Source organism: Danio rerio, chromosome 6 (genome assembly GCF_052040795.2).
Source record: "Danio rerio strain M-AB ecotype USA chromosome 6, GRCz13ab, whole genome shotgun sequence".
NCBI classification, from domain to species: Eukaryota; Metazoa; Chordata; class Actinopteri; order Cypriniformes; family Danionidae; genus Danio; species Danio rerio.
Genome location: NC_141026.1, coordinates 52,915,001 through 52,934,167, shown reverse-complemented (window position 1 = coordinate 52,934,167; position 19,167 = coordinate 52,915,001). Strand labels below are relative to the sequence as shown.

The window sequence follows — 19,167 nt, the reverse complement described above, 5'->3', positions numbered from 1 at the left end:
TTGTCCAAAAGCTCTTAAGTTTAGCTGAACAATTACCTCTAACAGATGACCTAGTCTGTCTTATATTGTCCTTGCCGACAATCACACATTGTTTGAGGGGTGGTGGGGCAAGATCATGAGATAGTTTATACATTAAACACACATCAGCATAAAATAAGAAACAATTGAATGTTAGTAATTTTAGTTGTGCAATACAGTTGGAATGATAGTTTCTTGGCTTTTTAGCTAAAATTTTAACTGTTTGTTTATGTATGACATACAATGGTTTTAATGTTGTAATGTTCGTGTGGGACCAGCTTGTAGCACATTAAGAAAAGTGAGGGAAAATCATTGTGTTTTTAAAAAGTTTAGCAGCAGCCATAGATAACTGATGCCTAATGTTTCTATAAATCCTCAGGCTTGCTCTAGCACTTTTGGAAACCTTCTTAATGTGTTTTTTAAATTTTAAATTAGAGTCAATAATTATACCTAAATATTTAAAATGATCAACAATATTTATTACTTCTCCATTAACTAAAATATCTGAGCAATGCTCCTCATTTTTATTAATTGAAAATTATTATTATTATTATTATTATTATTATTATTATTATTATCATTAATTTTATTATTATTATTATTATATCAGTATTATTTATTATATTCATATTTATAACTGTTTTAATAAAAAGAAGTTTAGATTTGTCCATCCGTCTGGAGACGTTTGCATCACCATATGGGGCATAAGAACAGGATGTGTGTTTAGATATAACTCAGTATTTTGACCACACTTTGTTATTATTGTTCATTTATTGAATCATTTATTAAAGTCATTATGGGCGTTTTACATTATAATTAACATGGTTCAAGCGTTGGATCTGCAACAGAGAAACTACAGGTTTTGGGAAGCACTCGTCACTACATCGTTATTTTCCCTAAACGATGCATCGTACTATGATAGTTCAGCTGTGAGTTACGTCGTTGTTTGGGAAACGCATCCCAGAGTGGCTGTTGATCAAAAAAGTTATTGTCAAGTTTTGTATATAGATATATAAACTGCTATTTGATCGCTTGTTCAGTGATACTGTATAATATTTTGAACTCAAAAGCAAACTTTACATTTTCAGTGCGCTCAAAAACATTCAAAACCATTTTTTACAATTAAGTCAAATGAAATACTTATAAATATGTGACAAACGAAGGAATTAAATTAATATTCAGGGCTCCAAATCAATCTCAATCTTTTTCATAATGATATCCGATTAGCTTATACAATCATACATTCATTTTAATAAGCGATTTCAACCTCCGTTCCATCAACACAGATACTCTAGAAACTCCTCTATCTTCATGATCGCCCTCCATCAAACATCTCTGAGCCTAAAACTCCAGACGCACCGAAATAAACCAACGTGCGAAAGACGTCAATAAAAGAGTGATTAGAAAGACTTTAAATGAACAGCCATCAACCTCTAACATTTCCCACGACACACATCAGCCTCCTCCGTTATCACGACTTCATCGCGCTAGATTTAAGGGTGGAAACCTTGTTTGGATGATGGAGTGCTGTAATTATAGACTTCGCTGTCCTCATTGCTCACAGGTGTTGGGACCAAATTATGGAGAATGAAAATAATTAATCCCTGCGCAGGCTAAAGAGGAGCACAGCGCCATGGGAGGTGGAGGAGACCAAACCTGATCATGAAGATGGATGGATTTTTTCCAAATTCATTTAAACTTAAAGGCTGTTCGCCAGTGTAATTATTGGTTTTAGCATATAGAGGATGCATACTTCATAGGGAACATGAGCTGAATCGCAAATAGTAGTACTAGTTTATGATCATAAAAAAACAATTTGTATATCAGTGGTAATGCTTTTTGTTTGGGAACAGCAGTTTACTTAAAAAAATAAATAGATGAAAAAAATTAAACGGTGAAAATAGTGATCACTACTCAGGATACAGGACCTAGAGTACCAAAACAATGGATTCTGACTGAAAATAATAATAATATATTTAGTTGAATTTTTTATGATTATTAAAAGGTAGTTTTTATCAGATTTATTAGACTACACTCTAAAAAAATATTGGGCTATTTTTTCTACCCAAATATTGGTCAGAGGCATTTGGGTATTTTTTGGGGGTTATTTTCACAGTCTTGGGTAGTTTGAACCCAGGGTCAAATCAACTCACAGCAGGAGTTGACTGGGATACCACATATTGTGTACTAATTAGCTTAAATGCAATGAAAAGTGTAACATAAACACAGATTCTTTGTGTTTTCAGATGAATAAAATGAGATTCCTGCCCTTAATCAGACCTTTCTGAAAGAAATAATTTCTTACTACCTATTGTACACCTGTAATCAAAGCTGCACATCCCCCACCATACTTCAGTGATGCCGAGTCAAAACAACACAATTGCTGGGTCATCTTTCGCAGACATTTTTGGATTAAATTAACTTATTATTTAAGTAAAAATAACCAATTATTAGGTAGAAAACCCCAATTTATAGGGTTAAAAATAATAACCCAATTACTTGGTTTAATTTAACCCCTGATGTGTTCTGTCCCATATTTACCCAGCAGTAGGGTTAAAAACAACCAAATTTGGGTAGTTTTTAACCCTGTGTTTTTTAGTGTATATAACTATTTCTACCATTTAATATCCAGAAAAAGAAGATCACCATGTGACCTAAAAAAACTCTGTTTGGTGTTTTTCCTTTAGAAATGTGGACCATTATTTATGATTTAATTAAAATTAGTATGTACTAAAATTACACAAAGTGCAACAATCTCTTCATGAGCAGAAAACTAAATTTAACAAATAATTAATTGTATTTTGAAAAAATTCTTCCAATTATAATGTGGCTAAATAAGAGCTCTAAAATCTTGTGCACACTTTTGGTTTAGACTTTTTTGGCATTCCACTTTATGTTTCTGACACTTGCTTGTTGCACTGAAGAAATAAAAGTGAAATGAAACTCACCAAATCCACAGTCTCATTCGTTGGTCAGTTGTTATTGCTGCTTGTCTGTAATGAACTGGAGGATAACGACCTGGGTAGGATCCAAACGCAGCTTTATTAGAGTAATCAGGCAGGCTAGGGTCGAACATATAAACATATAATCCAAAAGGTAAATAATAAAACAGCCGAAAGAGTCGAGGCAGGAGGTAAACAATCAAAAACATTAAACAACCACAAGGTCAAAAACACAGCAAGGCAAGACCAGCAAAATGCTTTGTAATGTTCACTTGCAATGTTCACAAGCAAGATTTGTGCTTAAAGTGGTTCTTAAATAGTCCATGTTCTGAAGCTCTGTGTGAAATCAGGAGATGAACTCCAGGGCAACACTGCTGGTGATCATAAAGCCAAAACAAAAACATTTTCTTTTTTTATTATTTATTATTATTATTACACATTGACGTTCAACATAAATTGAGATTTTGCACATCAATGTGCAGGACTTGTCCGAATCCACATTTGCTATTTTAAGGATGGGAAAATAGGCTTTGCGCCCTGGTGCATGGTCTTTCAGAGTTGAGCTTATTCTCTTAGCGAGTTACGGATGTGTTTTAAGCGTAACGTAGTTTATACAGCTGATTGTGTCTTTTAAAGGCTTAACTAGGTTAATGAGGTTAACTTGGCAGGTTATGGTAATTAGGCAAGATCCACATAGCGTGCATTAAACGTGCATTAGAGTCTCATCTCCCATTGCCTCTAAGAGTCGGTTGATCACGCCATGGTGCATTTCCTTTTTACATGACAGACTTGTAAGTGGAAAAACTGAACGATTCACTAGCGAGAAATTACTTAAATCTGCAGCATGAGGATAAAGAACGAGCCTCCTCCATTCAGCCTCTTTACTTTTACTCTTTACTCCTTTACTTTTGTGGATAAAGAAACGGTGTTATACGCTCTCTACTAAAGACATCCATTAGCCTACATGTTTAATTTTGTTTGTTAAGAGCAAAGATTTGTTTCAAAACTATTTCTAATTTCAGTTCTAGGGCTCTATTTTGACGGTCCATGCGCAAAACGCAAAGCGCAGGGCGCAAACGCTTTCAGGGCAATCCATACTTGCTAATTTAAGGACGGGAAAATCCATTTTGCTCCGCGGCGCATGGTCTAAAAGGGTTGAGTTTATTTTCTTAATGAGTTATAGGTGTGCTTTGAGAATAAACCAATCAGAGTCTCATCTCCCATTACCTTTAAGAGCCAGTTGCGTCGCGTCATGAACGCATTTGCTGTTTACATGATGTAAAGTAAGTTCACTTTCGCTTTTGCTCTCGTGGATAGGGAAGCCTTTACGCACAAACATCAATTAGCCTATAAATAATTAATTTTGTTTGTTAAGCGCAAAGATTTGTTTCCAAACTATTTCTAAATTCAGTTCTAATTTCCAGCAAACGAATAAATTAACATTGATAACGAAGTGTGTTCAAAAAAATGAGTTATTTCCAAATACACCTGCTGTGCCCCATATGATCTAAAACCTGACAGGTGGACAAATCTTAGCTTGTTTTTAATAAAACAAATATAAACATGGATATAATAAATAATACTGCTAATAATAATAACATTATACATAAGCAAATTGAATGAACTGAAAAGGCCTCCCGAGATGAAGAAAGTAAGGCAGTGGTTTTTAAATTCATGTAGGCTTGAAATTAATATTTTTTGTAATATTTTAATCATTTATATTTATATCCTATATATATCCTTATTATATATATATATATATATATATATATATATATATATATATATATATATATATATATATCCTTAATATATTATATCTTTTTCATATGTAAAGATATTTGTGTATTGCTCTAAATCTTGTTTGTAGTGTGTAAGCCAGGCGCACTTTGCGCCAAACAATAGATCAACTTTGTTCTGGTCTAAAGATCAGACAATTTACAGTTTCTCAAAATAGCAACGCACCAAAACACAGCTGCTTGTTTAGACCAGAACGCCTATAGGCGCATATACGAGCGCAAATGCATTTGCTATTTAAACAGTGTGGCGCAACACCTCAAAATGACCCTTGCGCCGAGGTGAAAGTAGCAAATAGCAATTGCGTTGCGTCTTGCGCTACATTGTGCCGGGTGTATGATAGGGTCCCTAATATCCAGCAAACAAATAAATTCATACTTTCATAATTTTCTAACTGTTTTAGTTGTTTGTTTATTCTTTGGATAGCAAGCTTTTTTAAAAGTGTTTTTAATGGCTTCCTCTTGAAACATTTAAACATTGAACAAATCACACACATCAGTTTTAAATCAGGGTGCATTTAGATCAAAAAAAGAAGTTGTGTAATGTTCAAAAGACATCACATGATTTCATAAACACGTCTTATGTTCCATGAAAACACATCTGCTCTTTGTGGGCTTCTGAAGCAGTATTTTAGCGTTGCATAAAGCTGAGTTGAGGTTAATGCCATCTTTGATGCTCAACGGGGATGAAATCTTAATTTTCTCCTTTCAGTTTTGACAGATGCGATTCAAAACCGTCACATTTTAAAAGGTCTCCTTCAGTCTGGAGATAAGTGTCTGGCTGTGGCACCGCATCAGTGTCTGTCACATTTATAAAGGGATTCAAACAGTCTGTTAGTCAGTGATTTGCCAGTCTGACGGACTTTTAAACGCTGCCGTGTCCATGTCTGGAGATCTGCCTTTCAAAAGAGTCATCTGAAACTGATGATAAATAGTGTTTTGTAATGTAAATTTTCATCTGATTAGGTTTTATTTTTGCCTTTCTGTCCTGCTCCTATAACTAGTTAAAAGAAAAACAACTGTTGCTTAGATGATGTAAAGGAGGCTCTCAGTAATGTAGGAATTAATGGGATAGTTCACCCAAAAAATTGAGATTACCTCATCATTAATTTTCCACATGTGGCTTTAGACCTTTATAAGTTTCTTTCTTCTGTTAAACACAAAAGAAGATATTTTGAAGAATGTCAGTAGTTGGAACTCATCGGCTTAGGAGAACAAAAGTAAATAGGTGCTAGCAGCCAGCATTCTTCACATTATCTTCTTTTTTGTTCAATAAAGAAACTCATAGCTTTAAAGTCGCATGAGGGAAAATAAATGATAGAGAAAAGTAAATGATGACAGAATTTTTGTTATTGAGTGAACTGTCCATTTAAGTGTAATCTGACCAGATGTAAAGAATCTGGTCCAACTTTATATTAAGTGCCCTTAACTACTATGTACATACATCAAAAAAAAAAAAATACAATGTACTTTACTGTGTTTATAATGTATTTGAGAATACTTGTGGTGCTTTTAAGTTTGGATACAGGTTGGGTTATGGACAGGTTTGGTGGTATGGTTACGTTTAAGGGTGGGTTAAGGTATAAGGGATGGTCAAAAGTGTATTTATAAATGTAATTGCAGTTGTAATTACATACATGTATTTAATCAAGTATAAGTACACAGTAAATACATGTATTTACACAATAAGTACATTGTAATAAACTATTAATTCCTATGTAAGTACATATTAGTTAAGGCCACTTATTATAAAGTGGGACCAAGAATCTTAAAGAGAAAAAAAGATAACATAAAAAAATTAACAAACACAACATAGATGTGTGTTGATATACAGTAGGAAGAGATCAAAACATGAACAAATCCAATTGATTTAAAAATTTTATATTTCACCCAAATTTGGGTTAAACAATCGAGTATTTTTAGAAAATACTGTAGCGAACTTGCATATTTGATATAAAAAACATTTACATTATTAATTCATTCCTTTTCCTTCTGTTTAGTTCATTATTCATCAGGGGTCGCCACTCACATTCACACTCATACACTCCAGCCAATTTAGTTCATTCAATTCCCCTATAGCGCATGTCTTTGGACTGTGGGAGAAATCGGAGCACCCAGAGGGAACCCACGCCAACATGGGGAGAACATACAAACTCCACACAGAAATGCCAACTGACCCAGCCAGGGCTCAAACCAGCGACCTTCTTGCTGTGAGGCGACAGCGCTCACCACTGAGCCACAGTGCTGCCAAATATTACATAATTGATATCTAAAATTCAAGATTTTATATGTGGTCACTAGCACATTTATTTCTAATAATCATCATTTGAGAAGTAACGTACTAAAAGGGATAATTCACCCAAAAATAATCATTTACTTACCCTTATTTATTTGAGTTTCTTTCCTCTGTTGAACAAAAAAGAAGATATTTTGAAGAATGTTGCAAATCGGTAACTATTGACCTTCATATTATATGATCAGTAACCCGATGGTCCCTCTGTCTGAGCTCCAGCGTTCTTCTGTGGAGAGACAGAGGAACAACCATATGTGCAGCAATTCAACAATCAGGCCTGTATGGTAGAGTGGCCAGACTGAAGCCACTCCCTGCCTGAAATTTCACAAAAGGCATCTGAAGGACTCTCAGACCATAAGAAACCAAATTCTCATGTATGATGAGACTAAAATTGAACTCTTTGGAGTAAATGCCAGGCGTTATGTTTGAAGAAAACCTGTCACCGCTCATCACCAGGCTACCATCCCTACAGTGAAGCATGGTGGTGCAGCATCAAGCTGTGGGGATGTTTTTCAGCAGCAAGAACTGGAAGACTAGTCAGGATAGAGGGAAAGATGAATGCAGCAATGCACAGAGACATCCTGTATAAAAACCTGCTTCAGAGTGCTCTTGACTTTAGACTGCGGTTCATCTTCCAGCAGGACAATGACCCAAAGCACACTGCCAAAATATCAATAGAGTGGCTGCACAACAACTCAGTGAATGTCCTTGAGTGACCCAGCCAGAGCCCAGACTTAAATCTTATTGAACATCTCTGAATCAGATCTGAAAATGGCTGTACATCGTCACTTCAAATCCAACCTGATAGAGCTTGAGAGTTACTGCAAAGAGAAATGGGCAAAAATTCCCAAAGACAGGTGTGCAAAGCTTGTGGCATCATATTCAAAAAGACTTAAGGTTGTAATTGTTGCCAAATGTGCATCAACAAAGTAAAAAAAGCAAAAGCTGTGAATACTTCTGTACATGTGATTTTTCAGGTTTTTTTAATTATAATAAATTTGCAACAATTTTAAAAAACCACATTGTCATTATGAGTTATTGTGTGTAGAATTTTCAGGAAATAAATTAAGTTAATCCATTTTGGAATAAGGCTGTAACATAAACAAATGAGGTCAAAGTGATGAGCTATGAATACTTTCCGGATGCACTGTGTACAGCCATGCTACATATAAGATTGCTTCATAGGGTCACATGTAATAAAATGTAGTCAAATTTTGGCCAATAGCTTCATCATCTAATCTCTCATTCCACAACAGAAATGTCGACGGCTGCCCAGTGCTGTGGATCTCCTTGACGGATTTTCATTTCAGGAAGAGTGACATTGGGAAATATGCCGAAGGTGTTGGACTTCACCTAGATCATCAGTAATTTCTGTTTGTGTGTGTGTTATTACTTTATGCCACTGTATAAGTTATGAGTCCTGTTTATAACCTCAGGCTATTCATTCTGCTTTTGATTTACTTCCACCTCACCATATGCGTGTGTGTGCATGTGGACACACTCCCACTTGTAATCAGCAGGGTCATTTGCCTTACAGCCTCTGATGCATTAAACTTTCATTGTCCGAAGTGTGTGTGTGTGAGTGTGTGTGTGTGTGTGTGTGTGTGTGTGTGTGTGTGTGTGTGTGTGTGTGTGTGTGTGTGTGTGTGTGTGTGTGTGTGTGTGTGTGTGTGTGTGTGTGTGTGTTTGGGGGTGAATAAATCTCCACCTCGACCATCAGGAGCACTTGTAAATCTTGGCTTTCTCCAGACACATACGCTCCATTTTTCAGCTCTGGAATTACAGCAAGACAAATGGGAATTCTGGCATTATTACTGGCATAATTAAAGTCTGCGGGAGTTTTCTTATTTATTCCGCCTGACTCTGATACTCTAATAAGCTGAGGTTTATGACAGGTGATCCTCGTCGGGTGTGTGATTAAAAAAACGGAGGCCCAAATTTGTATGTGATGTGTTTCATCAGATGAGACCAGTTGAGTATTAATAAAACATTGCCTTTCCTTTCAATATGTTTGCTCTTGTTAGTTTCAGTTTGGCGGCCGTCCAGCTGTTTCACAACCCTGAGGAGCAGCATGAATATTTCACCATCCAATATCTCAAACTGAAGAAGGTCTCCCTCGCTAGATCAAATCACACACACGTATGTTTACTCGGATGAATCGTGAGGTCTATGAGTTGAAGAGGGCTTCATCTGAGCATGACAGCATATTAAGAGCCTTGGAGCTTTATTTTGTATTATTTATCCTGTCATAATTGCAATCGTTTATTAAAGGAGGGGGATAAAGGTGTAATGGCCTTGTGTTTGAGGAGGCATGCTCACTTCAATCAATCAATCAATCAATTAATCAATAAATTAATCAATCAATCCAATATTTTTTTAATTATCTATCAACTCAACTATTAATAAAGTTTAGACTATAATTAAAGATTTTCTGAAAAATATATATTTTATATTATAAAAAAAATAAGAAAAAAATAAATAAGTGCTTTTAAACTTAGAATAGTTTTGGTATTTTTCCCCAGGTAAGTAAATAAATAAATAAAATATTTTAAACTTTGAATAGTTTTGGTATTTTTTCCCAAATAAATAAACAAACAAATGAATAAAAGCTTTTAAACTTGAATAGTTTGGTCTTTTTCCTCAGACAAATAAATAAAAAAAAAAATTTAAATAAATAAATAAATGCTTTTAAACTTAGAAAAGTTTTGGTATTTTTCCCCTGATAAATAAGTCAAATAAAAAAATAAAAAATTATTAAATAAATAAGTAAATAAATAAACAAATAAATAAATAAACCAATAAATGAATAAATTAATTAGAAAGAGAAAGAAAGGAAGAAAGAAAGAAAGAAAGAAAGAAAGAAAGAAAGAAAGAAAGAAAGAAAGAAAGAAAGAAAGAAAGAAAGAAAAAGCTTTTAAACTTGAAATAGTTTTTTCCCCTGATAAATTATTAAAAATAAATAAATAAAATTGTTTAAACTTTGAAAAGTTTGGGTATTTTTTACCTAATTAATTAATTAAAGCTTTTAAACTTTGAATAGTTTTGGTATTTTTCCCAGATAAAAAATTAATTAATTAATTAATTAATTAATTAACATTCCAGAAGAAATACCTTTTCTAAGAAGAAAGAAAATGGTTATTATTATTCATTAATTTTCTTTTCGGCTTAGTCCCTTTATCAATCCAGGGTCGCCACAGCGGAATGAACCGCTAACTTATCCAGCATGTTTTTATGCAGCGGATGCCCTTCCAGCTGCAAACCAACCCTGAGAAACATCCACACACACTCATTTACACTCATACACTATGGACAAATTAGCCTACAAAATTCACCTGTACCGCATGTCTTTGGACTGTGGGGGAAACCTGAGCACCCAGAGGAAACCCACGCCAACATGGGGAGAGCATGCAAACTCCACACAGAAATGCCAACTGGCCATGCCGGGGCTCAAACCGGCGAATCTTAGACAGTTTTTTTGAACATGTACTCTGTACACTCTCACTGTACTGAAATGGCCTACACAGTCACCAGATCTCAATCCAATAGAACACCTTTGGAATGTGGTGGAACGGGAGATTGGCATCATGGATGTGCAGCCGACAAATCTGCAGCAACTGCGTGATGCTGACATGTCAATATGAACCAAAATCTCTGAAGAATATTTCCAGTACCTTGTTGAATCTACAACACAAAGGATTGAGGCAGTTCTGAAGGCAAAAGAGGGTCCAACCTGGTACTTGTATCTAATAAAGTGGCCGGTGATTGTACCTACAGTATACACCTTTAATTACATAGTTAACTCTTCACTCACATATACAATCAAATCTCATCTCCAGGAGTACCAATGTCATACTTCAGTAGCAGCAAAGGTGTTAAAAATGTCAAAAGCATCTCATATAATGTGACCATTGATTCTTCTTCTGTCATGGAGAAAATGTGAAGGGCTCCAGCTTTCATTGCGTCTCACGCTGCTGAGACTTTTTCCACTGCCACTAATGCTCATTAAATGTTCTAATTTATACGTCGCAGGCTTTAGATCCATATTTCAATTAACATTCGTGATTAATCAATGTAATGGCCATATTGGGGGTAATGAGGTGTGTGAGAGTCAGGACGTGTTGAACAGGTGGTGTGATAGCTGGAACATGATTTAATCAGAGATGGATCTCCCTCGCGTACACACACATGTACTGTATGCCCTAATGGTACATAATAATTTCTTTTAGAAGTAGACTTTCTAACAGAAAGCTAGAAGCAGCTCTTTTAGCTTATAAAAAAAAAAAAATTAAGAGTTTTTTTTTTTTTTTATGCAAAAAGAAGATATTTTGAAGAATGCTTGTTACTGGGACCCATTGATTTATTGAATTTTTTTTCTACTATATAAGTCGATGTGTCCCAAACATCAGTCCTCAAAATATTTTATTTTGTGTTTAACATAAAAATAAACTTATAGAATGTTTAAAACCAAATGAGGGAGAGTAAATTATGGTAGATTTTTTTGGGGGGCTGAAGCAAGTTTTTAAAGAGGGCGACACAGTGTCGCAGTGGGTAGCATGATTGCCTCACAGCAAGAAGGTCGCTGGTTCGAGCCTCAGCTGGGCCAGTTGGCATTTCTGTATGGAGTTTGCATGTTCTCCCCGTGTTCGCATGGGTTTCCTCTGGGTGCTCCGGTTTCCCCCACAGTCCAAAGACATGCGGTACAGGTGAATTGGGTAAGCTAAGTTGTCCATAGTGTCAGGGCCGGATTAACCAATGGGCCTTATGGGCACAGGCCCAGGGGCCCGTGCGCACTAGGGGCCCCTGCGAGGGGGGAGAAAAAAAGACAATTTCGGAGTGTCTTTTTTTGGCTAATTGCAAATAGCGCATCTAGTTGGAATAAGCTTTTCAGGGTTTACGCCCATCGATGCCTGATTGATAGAGACAAGATGAGTGAAGAGCGAATAAACACTACAGGCGCAGTGGCGCACTTGTAAGGCGCACATATCCATCTTTTGGCGCGATAAATTATAAACTCGGTTCGAATCCACCATCAGCTGAAGTTGTGCTACTTTTTTTCTCCCCATTACATATCAGATTGGAAATATATTTATTTTTATAAGGAAGGAAATATTTTTAAAAAATGATGCAAATGTGATATAAAGTCACAAATGTCTCGTGGGTATTTAATAATGTTTAGCCTTATTGTAGGTGCCTCCCTCTCTGCAAAAACTATATTGCTCAGACAACTGTATTTCCTCTGAGCAAAAAAATCGCGATCACACATTAATATTATTATATTTAAACTGCATTTTTTTCTTTAACTAAACAGAATGCTGTAATTGGTCAAGCGCGGAAACGTCAGTTTTGTAATAACCCGCACTAAACTGAGCGGACTGTAGTGTAACGTTATATCTGTCATACATCAAAAATGAGTGGACAAGTGGATTTAGCAAACGCGAGAGAAAGAGGAGAGGAGGCATCTTCATTGAGGCATTTTCCATACACACCATCTTTAAACAGACCCATGATCAGGAGAATGAGGGTACAGAAGAAGACGTTATTGTAACTTTAAATGATGAGAAGCTAGCATTAACCAGGCGGAGGAGGCTAACGGCAGCGCAGCGCGGACTGGATTCATCGTGTGAGAGACAGACAGAAAAGCAGACAGAGAGGGAGAGAGAGAAAGGCCCAGAAGAGGAAAGAGACGGGAGAGAAGAGGTATAGTGTGTGTGATTTCGGATACTTTTAGGTTTATAATCAAGTCTTCATCACGAGAAGAGTAGAGAAAATACAGGGAGAGGAGGAGATACAGTAAATCAGTGTTTGTATTATGAAAGACTCAGATTCATAGAACTCAGATTCATAGAACTGGATTGGAGAAGCATTGTGCGCTATATGCCATGGCAATAATATGCTTTATAAGTTTGTAAAAGCAATACATTAAAAAAACCTTTAAAAAATTAAAAAATAAATAAATATATATATATATATATATATATATATATATATATATATATATATATATATATATATAATTTTTTTTTTGTATTTTTATTTAATGCTTTGAAAAATAAGTTAAATCTTTGTAGACTATAAATACATATGTACTATATAGCATTTATTTAAATTTGTGTGCAACAAATTATAGATTCATTTTATTTAAAAATTATTATATTATTCTTATTTTTTAAATTCAACTATAGGGGTGCGGCCAGGTAGGGGGCCTTACAAGACAATGTGCCCAGGGGCCCCTGAGTTCTTAATCCGGGCCTGCATAGTGTATATGTGTGAATGAGAATGTATGAGTGTTTTCTAGTGATGGGTTGCAGCTGGAAGGGCATTCGTTGCAAAAACCATATGCTGGATAAGTTGGCGGTTCATTCCGCTGTGGCGACCCCAGAATAATAAAGGGACTGGCTGGTTTGTAAAAACCCGGCTGGCAGTCACTGAGTTTTTTACAGCTTTCAAAATGGTTTCATCTTTTAGCCTAGAAGACGGTAATTACAACAACAATATAATATTTCACTAAAATACTTTCACAGATTTTTTTTTTTAAATGAAAAAATATTGACTATAATAAAAATACTTTTATGCTGCAAAATAATTTCTCCTGTGTTTCTCATACAAATTCTGCTGAACTTTTTCAATAATTGGCAGGAAGTCATCTGCCCACACTGTGGTGAAAACATCTGAAGCATGCCACGGTTAACCCTTACCAAATACCTTAAAACTCTGTGTTTCATTTAACCCCACGTTACTTTGTGCCCCACGCTCCCCTAACACTAAAAAACACAAAGTTGATGAAAAGTTAGTGTGTAGTTAGAAGCAGTTTGTTTAACTCTGTGAAATCTAGGGATTTCATTGATTTACAGTATTTCCAAAGCTATGACCGATCTTGTTTCAGAAATAAAGATACAAGAGCTGTTACTGGGGTGGTACCTTTTTTGAAAGGTACATGTTTGTACTCATAGGGTATATATTGGTACCTCAAAGGTATATATTAGTACCAAAAAATGTCAAGAGGTACACATTTGTACTTATTAGGAACTAATGTGTACCCTTGAGGTATTAATAAGGACTCTTTAAGTACAAATATGTACCTTTCAAAAAGGTGCCACCCCAGTGACAGCTCTTGTACCTTCCATTTTTGAGAACGTACAAAAAGGATCTCGTGTAAAATCGTTGAACTTTATTTTAGGATACTTTTCCTTTTCTAAACTTTTCTACTGGTTTGATTGTACTAGAATGATCTTATTGTTTGTTTGGTGTTACAGAATTGATACTGTGCTGATTAATTGAAAATGTCTTGGTTAGGGTTTTTTTTTCCAATAAAGGCTTCTGTAATCTCAAATTTCTCTCTCTCTTTCTCCCACACTAATTAGAAACCTTCACTTGATCCTGTCGCTAATGAAGCGCTTTCTAAACATATGCGTGAATGAGAAAAGAGGAGAGTAAGGAGAAAAGCTGAATTATGGAGTGAATGAAAGAAGATCAGTGAAAGATCAAGAAAAAAACAGAAGTTTAAATACACTCTATATGTCTACATAACACTGTCTGAGTTTGAATGTTTAATTGCTTAAAAGGCCTGCATAATAACATTCATGCGCACCTTAGAATACAGCAGCATTATTTCAAGGACACAGTAAACTGTGACTCTTCTTTGTCGTCCTGCAAGAAAAGATAATCACTTCACACCACTGCAGTGTGTTAACTAAATCAATTAAGCCATGGGAGAGATTAGAAAGAATTGACATATCTTTTTAGTTTAGTTTATATCCATGCTGAAATCTTCATTTTAACTTAAAATGCAAATAAAACATAAATGCAAATGTTTCTTAATTTAATACAATGAAATGGATTGTAGTACTAATAAACAATAAAGCTCAATTAAAACTTGTATGCAATTAAAAGAAGTGGGCTGTTTATAACTCAAAATGTAAATAAAGTCCCCATGAAATTAAAAATGTTTTTAATTAAACGTTAACGTTAGTATGTTTCATTAAATGTCAGTACCAGTATGCTAGTCTTAGGGATATGTATAAACTAGTGAGCTGCAAAAGGAAATACAAACTTCCAACTCTAGCAATTTGATACTTCCACCTCAATGTATCATCCGTTTTTTTTGACATCCACATATTTCAGTTTCTCATCAAATCTTCCAACCAATCAAATGCTCTCTAGTATCTGACATGCCCCGCCCCCTTCAAATGGATCTCATTTGCTTTTCATTTGATGTGCTAGCGCCCAACAACTATCACTTTCGAAGCTGTGATATAAATAAAATGCTATTGGCTGTTTTTAGAAAGGGGAGGAGCCCTGTGTTCTTGTATGAGTTGTGATTACTTCAAACCTCGAATAACAAAATGCACATTTCAAAACACTTTACGGGACCTTTAAAAAATTGTTTTCAAGTAAATAACATTACACTCAAAGCATTTTAGACAACTGCAACCAGGATAAAGCTGTCAGGATAATCTCAAAATAAATCAAGCTGCTTTGCCATTGTCACCGACTCTGTCCCAGTCATTCCCCTCGCTGGCCAGCAGAGGCCGCCATCTTAGGACTTCTAACATTACATCATCCACTTACACTGATCGTGCACACCTGTTTCCCATTCCAGTTAATGACCCACGTACCCTTTATAAGCCGCACTCAAACATTCCCTCAGTGCGAAGTCTTGTTCAGCCCCGGCCAGCATTACTGAGCGTTATATCCTGCCTGATCTCCTGTGCATTACTCCAACCCGTTTCTGACTCTGCTCTGCCTTCTGCCTGCCCACGACCCAAGCCTGTTACACGGACTCTGATACTCGCTGCCTGCCCACGACCCAAGCCTGATACATGGACTCTAAATCACGCCGCCTGCCTCTGACCCATGTCTGGTAAATCACTCTGTGTCTGTCAGCCGCCAGCCTTACGACCTTTACTGCTACTGTTGTTGTGTGTTCGCACCTTTGTACGTATTGAATGTTTAAGTGAGAGTGTGATTAATAAATACTGCATAATGGATCCCTCCATGTCAGTCTCCGCGTTACAGCCATCCAGCCTAAATAATATAACTAATGTTTATTTCTGTGCTATGTACAGTTGAAACCTAAAGTTTACATACACTGTATAAAAGGGCACATAACTATTTAAAAAACTCTATGTAATGTAACTAAACTTTTTCTCTTTTAGGTAAGTTAGGATCATCACATTTCTTTCTGTTATGCTTAATAGCAGAATCATGAGAGATATTTTTTTGAGTAATTGTTATAACTTGTCCTGAAGGTCAAGTTTACATACAATAAGATTGTTATGCCTCTGAAAAAGCTCAGATGATGGTGTCGAGGTTTTGGAAGTTTCTGATTGGGTAATTGACAACATTTGAGTTAATTGGAGGCACAACTGTAGAATAGCATTTAAGGAAAACCTCAAACAAACTGCTTCCTTGAGTGACAACATGGGAAAATCAACAAGCCAGAATCAACAAAAAACAAACAGACTACAATTTGCTAAATTATACTGGGAAAAAGACACATTTTTGGAGACATGTCCTGTGGTCTGATGGAACTAAGATTGAACTGTTTGGCCATAATGACCAGTGTTACATTTGGAGGACAAAGGGGAAAGTTTATAAGCTTGATGTATGGGGGCGGCAGAATCATGTTGTGGGGCTGTTTTGCTGCAGGAGGGACTGGTCAACTTCACAGCATAGATGGAATCATAAGAAAAGAACATTATGTAGAAATACTGAAGCAACATCTCAAGACATCAGCCAGGAAATTAAAACTTGGCCACAAATGGGTCTTCCAAACAGACCATGACCCTAAGCATACTGCCAAATTAGTTTAATTGTGTTTTAAGGACAACAAAGTGAATGTTTTGGAGTGGCCATCACAAAGCCCTGAACTCAACCCTATAGAAAATTTGTGGGCAGAGTTGAAAAAGCTTGTGTGAGCAAAATCTGAAAATCTGACTCAGTTACACCAATTTTATAAGGAGGAATGGGCCAAAATTCCTACAAGCTATTGTGAGAAGCTTGTAGAAGGATACCCAAAACATTTGGCCAAATGTATAGTTTAAAAGCAAAGCTAAAAAATACCAAGGACTGTCTAAGGGTGCTTTCACACCTGTGAATCGATTCAGTTGTTCCGAAACAGAGATTACAATTGTTACATTGTTGCTCTTTGCTCTTGGAGCAGTTCACTTTCACACTGCAAAGTTTCTAATCGGACCAAAAGAGCTAAAACAAGTCACGTGCGAGTAAACTCTCCTTACATTGGTCAGAGTGTCAGGGTTTATTTTGCAGCGTCCCGCTAAGCTGTCAGGAGAGGTGGTGGTTTGGTGGTGATTGACAGGGTGCGCGCGCGACGTGTCTGAGGAGAGATGCGGTGGGGAGGGGTGAGAAGGGTGCGCGACGATGCCTATTTGAGGACCGGGAGGGAGACGCGAGATTACCGGGAGATCATCACTCGTTTGCGGGCATCCGGAGACTCGCGAATCTTCCCGCCCTACTCATAATTCTCTCTTCATATAGCGTAAGCCTATTACATATCCATAAACACTGTGATATAACCGCGCTCGGATCGGATCGCTTTCTCACTGCAATCGAACCGCTCCAGGGTTCGTTTCAATCGAGCCGAGACCACCTCATTCAAGCGATCTCGGAGCGATTACTTTGGCGCGGAACAGAGCGCGATTGCCCTGTTCACATATGCCAATCGAACCGCTCTAACTGGGCAAACGAGATACGTTCCGAAACAAAAGTGTAGGTGTGAAAGCACCCTAAAAATGTATAAAAAATTCTCTCATTATACCGGCTTTTAGCATTTAGGTAATTTAGGTAATCATTTAGCATATCTGGCAGTAAATCATTTAGGTAATCCTAACCGACCTACAATAGATAACGTTTAGTATGTATTACCATCAGACATTTAAAAAAAATGGTTATGTCACTTTTTTAGAGTGTATGTAAACTTCTGGTTTCAACTGTAATTGAATTAAGGTGGCACAGTGGTGCAGCGGGTAGCACTGTCACCTTACAGCAAGAAGGTTGCTGGTTTGAGCCCCGGCTAAGGCAGTTGTAATTTCAGTATGTTCTCCCCATGTTCGCGTGTGTGTGCTCTGGTCTCCCTCACAGTCCAAAGACGAGAATTGGGTAAGCTAAATTTTCCATAGTGTAAGTGTGTATGCCCTGGTTTTCCAGGTTGGCAACAAATCAGACCCAGACAATTACACTACCATTTTATTGTTGGTATGATGTTCTTTTTCTGAAATGCGGTGTTACTTTTACGCCACACATAATAGGACACACATTATTTTGTCTTTTCAGTCCACACAGTATTTTGCGAAACGTCTTGGGGGTCATTAAGATGCTTTCTGACAAAACAGAGATGAGCATTTATGTCATTTTTGCTCAGCATTGTTTTTCTAACTTAAAACTCTGCCAAACCCTTTTTTGACTAGTCTGTATCTTATAGTGGAGTCACGAACACTTACCTAAACAGAGAAAATTGAGGCCTGCAGTTAGATTTACATGTTGTTTTCCCTTAATAAAAAACATTTTAAAACTGCATGATGAGTGTTCTTGTCATCTTAGACTAATCTTTAAATTTCTTTGATCATCTTAAACATTAAAGTGTGACAAACATGTAAAATAAATAAGAAGTAGAAGGCAAACACTTTTTCACACCACTGTATATAGTACACCCAATAATTATGTTAGAAAATATTTATTCATTCATTTTCTTTTCAGCTTAGTGCCTTTCTATTAATCCGGGGTTGCCACAGCGGAATTAACTGCCAACTTATACAGCATATGTTTTACACAGGGGATGCCCTTGCAGCCGCATCCCAAAACTGAGAAACACCCACATACCACATGTCTTCGAACTGTGGGGAAAACCAGAGCAACCGGATGAAACCCACAAGAACATGGGGAGAACATGCAAACTCCACACAGAAATGCAAACTGACCCAGCCGAGGCTCGAATCAGCAACCTTCTTGCTGTGAGGCGATCATGCTACCCACTGCGCCACCGTGATGCCCAACTTGATTTTCAGCTTTTCACTAAAGTGGGAAGATTATGCAATTTCACCAAAACTTTTTTGCAAAGCAGATTCACACTTTCTTTTGATTATACTCCAGAAAAATCTAG

At 36.5% G+C, this 19,167-nt stretch overlaps 1 protein-coding gene across 15 annotated transcripts in view; it reads right to left on the bottom strand.

Moving 5' to 3' along the window:
• The window catches only part of LOC147836507 (uncharacterized), a 193,972-nt gene that overhangs the window by 103,073 nt on the left and 71,732 nt on the right, over window positions 1-19,167 (bottom strand). For 8 of the 15 annotated variants that reach the window (XR_015494191.1, XR_015494188.1, XR_015494192.1 and 5 more), the window contains exon 3: window positions 2,967-3,036. The exons of 3 other annotated variants lie outside the window; for them this stretch is intronic. The gene's annotated coding sequence lies outside the window, so the exon portion shown is untranslated. Of the gene's footprint in view, window positions 1-2,908; window positions 3,037-7,137; window positions 7,276-19,167 lie in introns of those variants that run through there. 4 more of the 15 variants (XR_015494190.1, XR_015494196.1, XR_015494197.1 and 1 more) reach the window with 3 other exon arrangements.